General features: G+C 41.9%; 1 long non-coding RNA gene across 1 annotated transcript; it reads right to left on the reverse strand.

Moving 5' to 3' along the window:
* Nucleotides 1–5,273: 5,273 nt before the first annotated feature.
* LOC120986910 lies at nt 5,274–8,005 on the reverse strand. The gene is made up of 3 exons (XR_005775841.1): nt 7,843–8,005; nt 6,369–6,376; nt 5,274–5,283 (listed from the first exon to the last, which is right to left on the reverse strand). It is a non-coding gene; the product is annotated as an uncharacterized LOC120986910 (long non-coding RNA).
* Between the last annotated feature and the right edge of the window lie 4,092 nt (nt 8,006–12,097).

Below are 12,097 nucleotides of genomic sequence, written 5' to 3' on the forward strand. Positions count from 1 at the left end.
GGCAGGGCAGAATGCTGGATATAGAGTGCGATCACATTTGTATTCTCCGTTTGTATATACGGTATATATATCTATACACTCACCTAAAGAATTATTAGGAACACCATACTAATACGGTGTTGGACCCCCTTTTGCCTTCAGAACTGCCTTAATTCTATGTGGCATTGATTCAACAAGGTGCTGATAGCATTCTTTAGAAATGTTGGCCCATATTGATAGGATAGCATCTTGCAGTTGATGGAGATTTGAGGGATGCACATCCAGGGCACGAAGCTCCCGTTCCACCACATCCCAAAGATGCTCTATTGGGTTGAGATCTAGTGACTGTGGGGGCCATTTTAGTACAGTGAACTCATTGTCATGTTCAAGAAACCAATTTGAAATGATTCGAGCTTTGTGACATGGTGCATTATCCTGCTGGAAGTAGCCATCAGAGGATGGATACATGTTCTCATTCTGTTTACGCCAAATTCGGACTCTACCATTTGAATGTCTCAACAGAAATCGAGACTCATCAGACCAGGCAACATTTTTCCAGTCTTCAACAGTCCAATTTTGGTGAGCTCATGCAAATTGTAGCCTCTTTCCTATTTGTAGTGGAGATGAGTGGTACCCGGTGGGGTCTTCTGCTGTTGTAGCCCATCCGCCTCAAGGTTGTGCGTGTTGTGGCTTCACAAATGCTTTGCTGCATACCTCGGTTGTAACGAGTGGTTATTTCAGTCAATGTTGCTCTTCTATTAGCTTGAATCAGTCGGCCCATTCTCCTCTGACCTCTAGCATCCACAAGGCATTTTTGCCCACAGGAATGCCGCATACTGGATGTTTTTACCTTTTCACACCATTCTTTGTAAACCCTAGAAATGGTTGTGCGTGAAAATCCCAGTAACTGAGCAGATTGTGAAATGCTCAGACCGGCCCGTCTGGCACCAACAACCATGCCACGCTCAAAATTGCTTAAATCACCTTTCTTTCCCATTCTGACATTCAGTTTGGAGTTCAGGAGATTGTCTTGACCAGGACCACACCCCTAAATGCATTGAAGCAACTGCCATGTGATTGGTTGACTAGATAATTGCATTAATGAGAAATAGAACAGGTTTTCCTAATAATTCTTTAGGTGAGTGTATATATATATACACTTTTTGTGAGGCAAGGTAACAAGAAATAGCTGTTTTGGCACCGTTTTTATTTTTTGTTATTTACAACATTCATCTGACAGGTTAGATCATGTGATATTTTTATAGACCAGGTTGTCACGGATGCGGCTATACCTACTATGTATTTTTTTTTTTTATTTATGTAAGTTTTACACAATGATTTCTTTTTTGAAACAAAAAAAATCATGTTTTAGTGTTTCCATAGTCTGAGAGCCATAATTTTTTCAGTCTTTGGGCGATTACCTTTAGTAGGGTATGATTTTTGCGGGATGAGATGACGGTTTTATTGGCACTATTTTGGGGTGCGTGTGACTTTTTGATAGCTTGCTATTACACTTTTTGTGATGTAAGGTGACAAAAAATTGTTTATTTAGCACAGTTTTTATTTAAACATTTTTACGGTGTTCATCTGAGGGGTTAGGTCATGTGATATTTTTATAGAGCCGGTCGATACGGATGCGGCGTTACCTAATATGTATACTTTTATTTATTTATGTACGTTTTACACAATAATATCATTTTTGAAACAAAAAGAAAAATCATTTTTTAGTGTCTCCATATTCTGAGAGCCATAGTTTTTTCAGTTTTTGGGCGATTATCTTAAGTAGGGGCTCATGTTTTGTGGGATGAGGTGATGGTTAGATTGGTACTATTTTGGTTGGCAAACGCCTTTTTGATTGCTTGCTGTTGTACTTTTTGTGATGTAAGGTGACAAAAAAATGGTTTATTTAGCACAGTTTTTATTTTTTATTTTTTATGGTGTTCCTCTGAGGGGTTAGGTCATGTGATATTTTTATAGAGCCGGTCGATAACGGACGCGGCGATACCTAATATGTTAACTTTATTTTTTTTCCTATTTTTTACCAATTTTTTTTTACTTTATTTGGGGAAAATTTACGTTTTTGTTTATTTTTATTTGAAACTTTAAATTTTTGGGGGGTAAAACTTTATTTTTTCAACTTTCTTTTTACTTTATTTTTTTTCCCACTTTGGGACTTCAACTTTTGGGGGTCTAATCCCTTTTACAATGCATTCCAATACTTCTGTATTGGAATGCATTGGCTGTATGAGTAATACTGTGTGTATTACTCATACAGCTTCCGGCCTGTGAGATCCAGGGGTCTGGATCTCACAGGCTCGTCACCGGAAGGCAGTGCAGATGCCTAAGGAAGGCATCGCGCTGCCTTACATGCCATCGGGTACCCCCTACAGCCACATGGGGACCCGATGGCACCGCCGCCCGCCGGATAAGGTAAAACCGCAAACCGCAGGTCTGAATTGACCTGCGGTTTGCGGTGATCGCCGATGCGGGGGGGGGGGGTCACATGACCACACCCCCGCGTTGTGACAGGATGCCCACTGAATGAATTCAGCGGACATCCTGTTCCGATTAACCCCCGCCGCGCCGCAATGTAATTTTAAAGTTAGGACGTACCGGTACGCCCTGGGTCCTTAAGGACTCGGCAAAAATGGCGTACCGGTACATACTAAGTCCTTAAGGGGTTAATGCATACATTTTTGGTATGCATTAAATAGATGGCAAAAATAGGATGTGAACCCAGCCCTAGTGTCAGAATAAGCACCAGTACACAGCGGAGCAGCGTGGTGGAGAGGGGAGGCCGCCATGTACTGACAGAGCGCTACCTGGTCCTGGTGGTCAGGGATGAGGACTGTTTCCCAAGGATTATTTATCTATTGGGAAATACAGGGCACAGTATAACACACTAGAATCTATATACTATAAAGATATTAGCCCTACCCCGAATAATAATACAATTAGGGGGTCATTTATTATATAGAAATGTGTCTATATTAGGCGTATTTCTGAAACATATGTGGCGCAATCTGTATCTTTTCCCGCTCATGCTAAGTCTAAAAAAAGTGGCGTGGGAAGGGGATACAGTTATGGCCATACAGTTATTGGATACCACCGCCATACAGTGATAACACCACCATACAATGATAAAACCACCATACAGTGACCGGATAAAAGGGTATAAGAGGGCACAGTACAGGGAATGACTAGGGGCACTGTACAGGGTGTTGTAAGAGGGCACAATGCAGGGTATAAAGGGGCACAGTACAGGGAGAGGGGCACAGTCACATGACCCTGTGACGTTAGAAGGTCCTTATGGTGAATGCGGTTCAGATGCCACCATAATGAGAGGCAGAATAGCTAGACAGGGGCCCTGGATGGACAGGAGGGGTGGACACAGCAAGTAGGTGGAAGGGGCTCTGAGGGGGATTCATACAACAAGTAGTGGCAGGAGGTCTGTGCAGGGCAGCAATAGGAGATAGGAGGGTGGAAAAGGAGCTCTGGATACATGAGGGAGGAAAGGAGACAGCAGGGGCTCCATGAGGATGAGATAGGACTGGATATGGGGGGGGAACAGGTGTCATGGAGGCAAACTGCTTAATGAAACAGTAAAACAACTAAATAGAATGAAGCAGCATCCAGCAGCAGATCGAAGAGTCCCTCCCCCCTCCTGTTCCACAGAGAAGAGACAATCACAGTGCAGACTCACTGACAACCTGTGTTTACACTTCTGTTCCAGCCCTGCCGGTCTCTCGCCTCAGGCAGCATGTCCTGTGTAGAAGGGGCGTATCTGAGTCTCTGCAACAGCCGGCCTCATGTGACTCAGAGGGCCCACCAAAGTGCATAAGTGAAATGACAGCAATGAGAGCTTCCATCTGTATTGATGTAAGTGCTCATAGCAGCTCAGTGGGCCCCCCCAGGAGCATTGGGCCCCGGCACTTGCCCGGGTTTGCCGAGTTATGACGCCGACCCTGGCAGCATCTCAAAACGTATTTATTCCGTAAATACTGTAAAGTTTTTTTTTAACCACTTCACATCTGGGCCATTTCCCCCTTCCTGACAGAGCAATTTTTTGAAAATCTGTGTCACTTTATGTGGTAATATAACTTTAAAACGCTTTTACTTATCCAGGCCATTCTGAGATTTTTTTCTCGTCACATATTGTACTTCATGACAGTGGTAAAAATAAGTCAACAAATTTCATTTTGTACAGTATTAGAGCATTGTTTTATGCGAATCGACTTCGATGTTTCATCCGAAGACGATTCGCTCATCCTTAACTGTAATCATACTGATCCAGAGAATGAAGGGCACAGGTCAGTTTTACTGCTTAGGGAATGTTAAAATGAAACCCATAAAATTATGATGCAATTCCATTTTTTTCCCAATTCAATCCCATTAGAATTTTCTTTCCAGCTTTCCACTAAATCGTATAGGAACATTAACTTAGAAATTACAACTCGTCCTGCAAAAAGGCAAGCCCTCAGGGGCGGATTGGCCATAGACTTTACAAGAAAATATCCGGTGGGCCGATGCCCAGCGGGCCGCCTGGGCCCTCCTCACTGCCAGCCAGTGGAAGTTTTTGGGGATGTATTTTGTGCTGACGGCAGTATTATGTGATGGACTGTGGCATTTGGCTTTGTTGGTATGGTATAGTGTGCCATAATATGGTATTGTTGGCTCTGTCTTCCATCGGTTTAGACCCAACTAAAAAACGGGCCACTTTTATTATTTTTTCCTGGGCCATTTTAAGTTCCCACTCCACTCCATGGTCAGCTATCCATTTGAATGACAGACATGACATAGTATATTTCCCAGTAACTAGATTTCTCCATTAAGGTTGGGTGGTGACTGTATTCCCTGCCAGTGTAACAATGGTTGAGGCATGTTCAGTAGATGACATCAGCCTTGGCATATAGGGTATGTTGGAGCCTAATATCTAACTAAAACTTTTCTATTTTGAGTGCATAACCTAAATGTGTTTCCTTTTTAAAAACCCTTTCAGTTTTGTCTCCTTCACATTAGGCCATTTGTGACATTGAGATGACCTTCCAGATTTTGCTCTCCATCAGCTTCATTCATTACCTTTTCCTCCGTACTCCATTACACAGGAGAGCTGCATTGCCACTACTGGACGCAACTCAACGGGTCACCAGGGTAATAGACCATTATCTAGTAATAATGTTTCCAGCAGATTGAAAACAAAAGCTGGACTAGTTCTCGGTATTCTGCAGACTGAGAAAAGAGCCTACAAAATGACTTCACTACAAGGCAAATTAATGCGGAGACAGAGCAAGGAATGTATATATACTATAGTATGGCTGTGACACAACCATGGGTAATGATTAGTCAACAGACCAGAGCAGCAGTATACACTAGTATTACATCTGTTTATCTCCAGTGATCATTGGTTGTCAAAAATCTCTAATTAAATGTTTGTGGCAAAATTAACATTCTTCTCATGTATTAGTGGACCTGCACTTGGGCATAACTGGGTTAAAGCACATTTACTTTGGCATTGTATATGTGTTGTATACTTTGAACTATTTGTGTTTGCGACACTGCTGTTGGTGACATTTGTGCCCTGAACGGTAAGGCCCTAGTTGTGGTTGGCATGTAGCTAAGCTGCATCATGGTTTTAGTAATAAGATAATGCTAGGTGTGCTGCTCAAGTTTGCCACCCCACAGGGAACAAACTTGACTACGGATACTGTTCTGTATACTTGCACTGATGGAACTGAGGCATTTAGGTGTAATAATGTGCACCGCAGTAGCTATGATAGGGGCCTTTAGATTCTCAACTAAAGGTTCAGGTTTTGGCACCTTAAGAGGACAAGTGACAAATGTAACCACAGAAGCCTGAGAAAAGGAGATGCCTGATTTAGCTACCATTATTAACCCAAGAAATAGAGACAAATAATTTCTGGGAAAGCAAGTAAGAGAAGCCACAAGAAAGACACAGGTGCTGATGTGAAAAGTCAGGCTTACATCTGGGATTAGAGAGACTGGTAGCCTGCAAGGTGTGAGTGAAGACTGAGTGCAGGAACCCAGTAGAGACCCAACTTAATTAATGGACATCTAGTGAGATAGAGCTAGAGATTAAGAAACAAAATATAAAGTTAGTCAGCACATCCTGTAAAATGAAAATAAATGTGCAAGTACACGTCACCGTGGCTGAAATACAGAACCAAATACAATGCAACAGCACTCTGCAAACATTGGATATATAAACTAATTCCATATTCATTAGCAAATAGATTTTGATCAAAATCAGTTGTGCCCATCTAACATGGCAAGGTGAACTCTTCTAGATAGGACCCTACTCTATAATAACTCTTCTCCTTGTACCAACTGGCCTCAAATGAATTCAGGGAGAGCAAGCCCCCACTATATACTAACTGCACTAATTAAAAACAGCCTGTGGGAAAGAAGAGTTTGTTAGGAGTGCACAACCAAAATAGAAAAAAAACACACCTCCAAATGCATGATCAGCTGGAAAATAGGCCATGAATATTGTTTTTTATCAGATTTTGAAGTAGAATGTCCAGTGATAAATGTGAAGCTCAAGCATAATTAGGTTATGGGGCAAGAACAAGTCAAACTCTGAATGGCTCTGAAGAATTACAGTTTTGGGTTGGTCAACTCAAATTTCTGACTTGATCCACATTGAGATGACGTGGCAGGCCCTTAAAAGAGCCTTTCATAGTCAAAGGTCCTTCACAGTGGAAGAATTACAATTCAGAAAAGAAGAGTGCTGATATTAATGGCAGTTCAACCAGATATTATGGGGCAATTATTTTTTCCAGATATTAAGTTTAGCCAGGCAATTACTTTTCCAGATATTAAAGGGGTTGTCCGAGTTATATGTACTTATGGTAATGTGGCTTATAACTTAAATAAAAATGGCTTTGTAATTTACTGTCTCCATGTATTATGCCGTGTTTCTGCAGGGCCGATGCGGGTCACGTTACTCTTGACGTTATCCACCAGGCTCCTGTGCTGATGTTTCATGTACAGGCCTATCCCTGCCCTAGGGAGTGGCCCGGCTCTGTATGCGAAACATCAGAGCCTGTGGCCCCCCTCTCTCTGATCTGGCTGCCGGCCGGCTCCTGTGAGGGATCACGCATGCACAATCCTTACGAGTGCCGGCAGCCCGGTGAAAACAGCAGTGCATTGAGACACTGGCGATCGGACCCCAAAGCCCCCCCCCCCCCCCCCCCCCCACTACCACAAACAAGTAAATCTATGCCCATGTTTGAATATATATATATATAGAATAAATAAATACACCGCAGCACATCCAATGGTGAAAAAACTGTGGGATCCTTTATTCACCCGTGCGACGTTTCGGTCTACTTGCTGAGACCATTTTCAAGCAATGCATCATAGACAACTGTGAGTTTTTATGTGGTCATATCAAATTAACATACATAAGTGGTGATTAACAGTAGTATTCACAATAAATTGCAAAACATCTCATGTGAATATATATCGAAACATCATACCCAAAAAACAATGTGATTAGATACATAAATTCATATAGCTCAAACATCCAGGTATGTCAATTCATAAAAAAATACATATATTTTACACAAGTGGTAATCAGCAGTGAATAATCATCACCTGTTTATGTGCCAACGTAGGAGGGCCAGGTATGGAATCAGGCAAGCTCAATGGTAGGAGGATACAGTGTTGCGGACTGTGCCACATGGATACGGCGTCCCGGAACTGAAACTGCGCATGTCCGTGATGTCACTCAAGGAGCGATCACATGATCCCGAGTGATACATCACATGACACGTCGCATCGTAAGTAGAATAAGTAAAACGTTTAGTACAAGTACAAGCGTCATAACAATGTGTAAAAGACAAATATAATTCAGGATGATTCACCCAGGGTACATTACCAGGTGACGTGCTATCTTACGATGCACTGTCATCCAAAATATGTGAGCGGAGGAGGAGGGGACCAGCGGCAGCTGTTGCCCTCCCACCCCACTCGTTAACCCTTAGCAGGCAAAAAACATCCAAAATGGCCGAACTTAATGAAAAAGACGCATTCAAAGGCGCATCAAATGTAAATCTAAATGTGAATACAACATATCATGGGATAAACCGCACGTGTCCAAGGCATCCAACCTCCTGTTGAGCTAGGCCCTTCCATCCATAGGTCCTGTGTGTGAAAAAAAAAAAATATATTATCCAAATATATTTAGGATTTAAAAATAAAACAAATTTTTCAGCACTTGCGCCGACAAGGACAAGAGAGTAAGAGATCATATGAATAGCCATGGTTTATACTCCACGTTTAAACCCCCCGGTCTGACAGTTTGTAATTTAAAGATCCATTCAGACTCGCGTTTTTTAAGTATTTTTATACGGTTGCCTCCCGTTCGCAGCAATGGGACATGGTCGAGGATCATGAACTTAAGATCGCTTTCGCCATGGCCCATGTCCGCAAAATGGTGTGAGACTGGCAAATCTTTACGTTTTTTATGTATAGAGAAACGGTGCTGATTGAAACGGGATTTAAAATCGCATGTGGTCTCCCCCACATACAATAACTTACATGGGCACCATAAAACATAGATGACATAGCATGAGTCACAAGTTAAATAACATTTAAGGGGATAAGAAACACCAGTTACCAGTTACTTGAATAGCCTAATCCCTGATATACAATTCACTTTAGAATTCTCTACTAATAAATTGCATTTTTTGGACGTCAGCATCCAGCGTACTGGTTCAACGCTGAAAACTGAGGTCTATACGAAACCCTCTGACCGCAACACCGTCCTAAGGTATGACAGTGCTCATCCCCGGACGATGGTGCGGTCACTGCCGTATAGCCAATTCATCAGAGCCAAGAGGATAGTCAGTGATACATCTACACTTGACAAAACTCTAGAAAGGATGACACAATGCTTTAAACAGAGGCGGTATCCAGCATCCACATTACAACAGCAACTAAATCGGATTAACTGTTTCAGGGCACCAGGAGGGATCAATCCCAAAAAATACCCTTTGTATCCACCTTTTGTGAAGCCAGTGCTGATGTCAGTAGAATTATTAACAAATACTGGTCGATTCTAAGTACAGAACATAAGAATATCCCTGAATTCATTAATAGACCCATAATGTCATACAAGAGGGCAAGTAATTTAAAGGACAAATTAGTAAAAAATGACATTGGCTCATAAAAAGGTGTATATCAGTCACTTTTAGCACCTAAGAAGTGTGGTAGTTATCCGTGCCTTCACTGTGTAAATTGTAAGTACATGGTGAAGGGAAAAGAATTCACTCATCCCAAAACTGGTGTTTCTTATACCCTTAAATTTTATTTAACTTGTGACTCATGCTATGTCATCTATGTTTTATGGTGCCCATGTAAGTTATTGTATGTGGGGGAGACCACATGCGATTTTATATCCCGTTTCAATCAGCACCGTTTCTCTATACGTAAAAAACGTAATGATTTGCCAGTCTCACACCATTTTGCGGACATGGGCCATGGCGAAAGCGATCTTAAGTTCATGATCCTCGACCATGTAACATTGCCGCGAACGGGAGGCAACCGTATAAATATACTTAAAAAACGCGAGTCTGAATGGATCTTTAAATTACAAACTGTCAGACCGGGGGGTTTAAACGTGGAGTATAAACCATGGCTATTCATATGATCTCTTACTCTCTTGTCCTTGTCGGCGCAAGTGCTGAAATATTAGTTTTATTTTTAAATCCTAAATATATTTGGATAATATTATTTTTTTTTTTCACACACAGGACCTATGGATTGGAGGGCCTAGCTCAACAGGAGGTTGGATGCCTTGGACACGTGCGGTTTATCCCATGATATGTTGTATTCACATTTAGATTTACATTTGATGCGCCTTTGAATGCGTCTTTTTCATTAAGTTCGGCCATTTTGGATGTTTTTTGCCTGCTAAGGGTTAACGAGTGGGGTGGGAGGGCAACAGCTGCCGCTGGTCCCCTCCTCCTCCGCTCACATATTTTGGATGACAGTGCATCGTAAGATAGCACGTCACCCGGTAATGTACCCTGGGTGAATCATCCTGAATTATATTTGTCTTTTACACATTGTTATGACGCTTGTACTTGTACTAAACGTTTTACTTATTCTACTTACGATGCGATGTGTCATGTGATGTATCACTCTGGATCATGTGATCGCTCCTTGAGTGACATCACGGACATGCGCAGTTTCAGTTCCGGGACGCCGTATCCAAGTGGCACAGTCCGCAACACTGTATCCTCCTACCATTGAGCTTGCCTGATTCCATACCTGGCCCTCCTACGTTGGCACATACACACTTATGTATATTAATTTGATATGACCACATAAAAACTCACAGTTGTCTATGATGCATTGCTTGAAAATGGTCTCAGCAAGTGGACCGAAACGTTGCACGGGTGAATAAAGGATCCCACTGTTTTTTCACCATTGGATGTGCTGCGGTGTATTTATTTATTCTGGATTCTACACTTTGGTAAAGTGTCCACATCGCTGGCACCCACTACTTGTTACAAGGTGTGCTGCCCTGAACTTTTGTCACTATATATATATATACAGTCAGGTCCATAAATATTGGGACATCAACACAATTCTAACATTTTTGGCTCTATACACCACCACAATGGATTTGAAATGAAACGGACAAGATGTGCTTTAACTGCAGACTGTCAGCTTTAATTTGAGGGTATTTTCATCTAAATCAGGTGAACGGTGCAGGAATTACAACAGTTTGCATATGTGCCTCCGACTTGTTAAGGAACCAAAAGTAATGAGACAGAATAATAATCATAAATCAAACTTTCACTTTTTAATACTTGGTTGCAAATCCTTATCAGCCAATTACAGCCTGAGGTCTGGAACGCATAGACATCACCAGACGCTGGGTTTCATCCCTGGTGATGCTCTGCCAGGCCTCTACTGCAACTGTCTTCAGTTCCTGCTCGTTCTTGGGGCATTTTCCCTTCAGTTTTGTCTTCAGCAAGTGAAATGCATGCTCAATCGGATTCAGGTCAGGTGATTGACTTGGCCATTGCAGAACATTCCACTTCTTTCCCTTAAAAAACTCTTTGGTTGCTTTTGCAGTATGCTTTGGGTCATTGTCCATCTGCACTGTGAAGCGCCGTCCAATGAGTTCTGAAGCATTTGGCTGAATATAAACAGATAATATTGCCTGAAACACTTCAGAATTCATCCTGCTGCTTTTGTCAGCAGTCACATCATCAATAAATACAAGAGAACCAGTTCCATTGGCAGCCATACATGCCCACGCCATGAAACTACCACCACCATGCTTCACTGATGAGGTGGTATGCTTAGGATCATGAGCAGTTCCTTTCCTTCTCCTTACTCTTCTCTTTCCATCACTCTGGTACAAGTTGATTTTGGTCTCATCTGTCCATAGGATGTTGTTCCAGAACTGTGAAGGCTTTTTTAGATGTCGTTTGGCAAACTCTATTCTGGCCTTCCTGGTTTTAAGGCTCACCAATGGTTTACATCTTGTGGTGAACCCTCTGTGTTCACTCTGGTGAAGTCTTCTCTTGATTGTTGACTTTGACACATATACACCTACCTCCTGGAGAGTGTTCTTGATCTGGCCAACTGTTGTGAAGGGTGTTTTCTTCACTGGGGAAAGAATTCTTCGGTCATCCACCACAGTTGTTTTCCGTGGTCTTCCGGGTCTTTTGGTGTTGCTGAGCTCACCGGAGCGTTCTTTCTTTTTTTTTTTTTTTTAATTTATATTTTATTGGGTTTTTCAACAATAAACAAAGGTTAACAGTGGACCAAGGTATAGGCACGCAGGCCTGAATGATATCAATTACAAGTATATATATATATAGCAAGTTAGCTAAGATATATTTTGAGTCAAGATTCATATAAGTTCAGTTGGCAGTACATGAGCAATTAGATTGAAATTAGGAAAGGAGGAGACATGAGTTGTGTTAGTGGTTTGTATACAAACATCGATAAGGGGGAAAATAAGCCAATATATGAGCAAGAGTCATGGTAAACCTCTAGCCAAATTACAAATTTAGAGAAAATAGTATGCGCGATTACTTCTCTGTGTGTGATGAGTTGGGATTCAAGATCCTCT

The sequence above is a fragment of the Bufo bufo genome, chromosome 1 (assembly GCF_905171765.1).
Source record: "Bufo bufo chromosome 1, aBufBuf1.1, whole genome shotgun sequence".
NCBI lineage: Eukaryota > Metazoa > Chordata > Amphibia > Anura > Bufonidae > Bufo > Bufo bufo.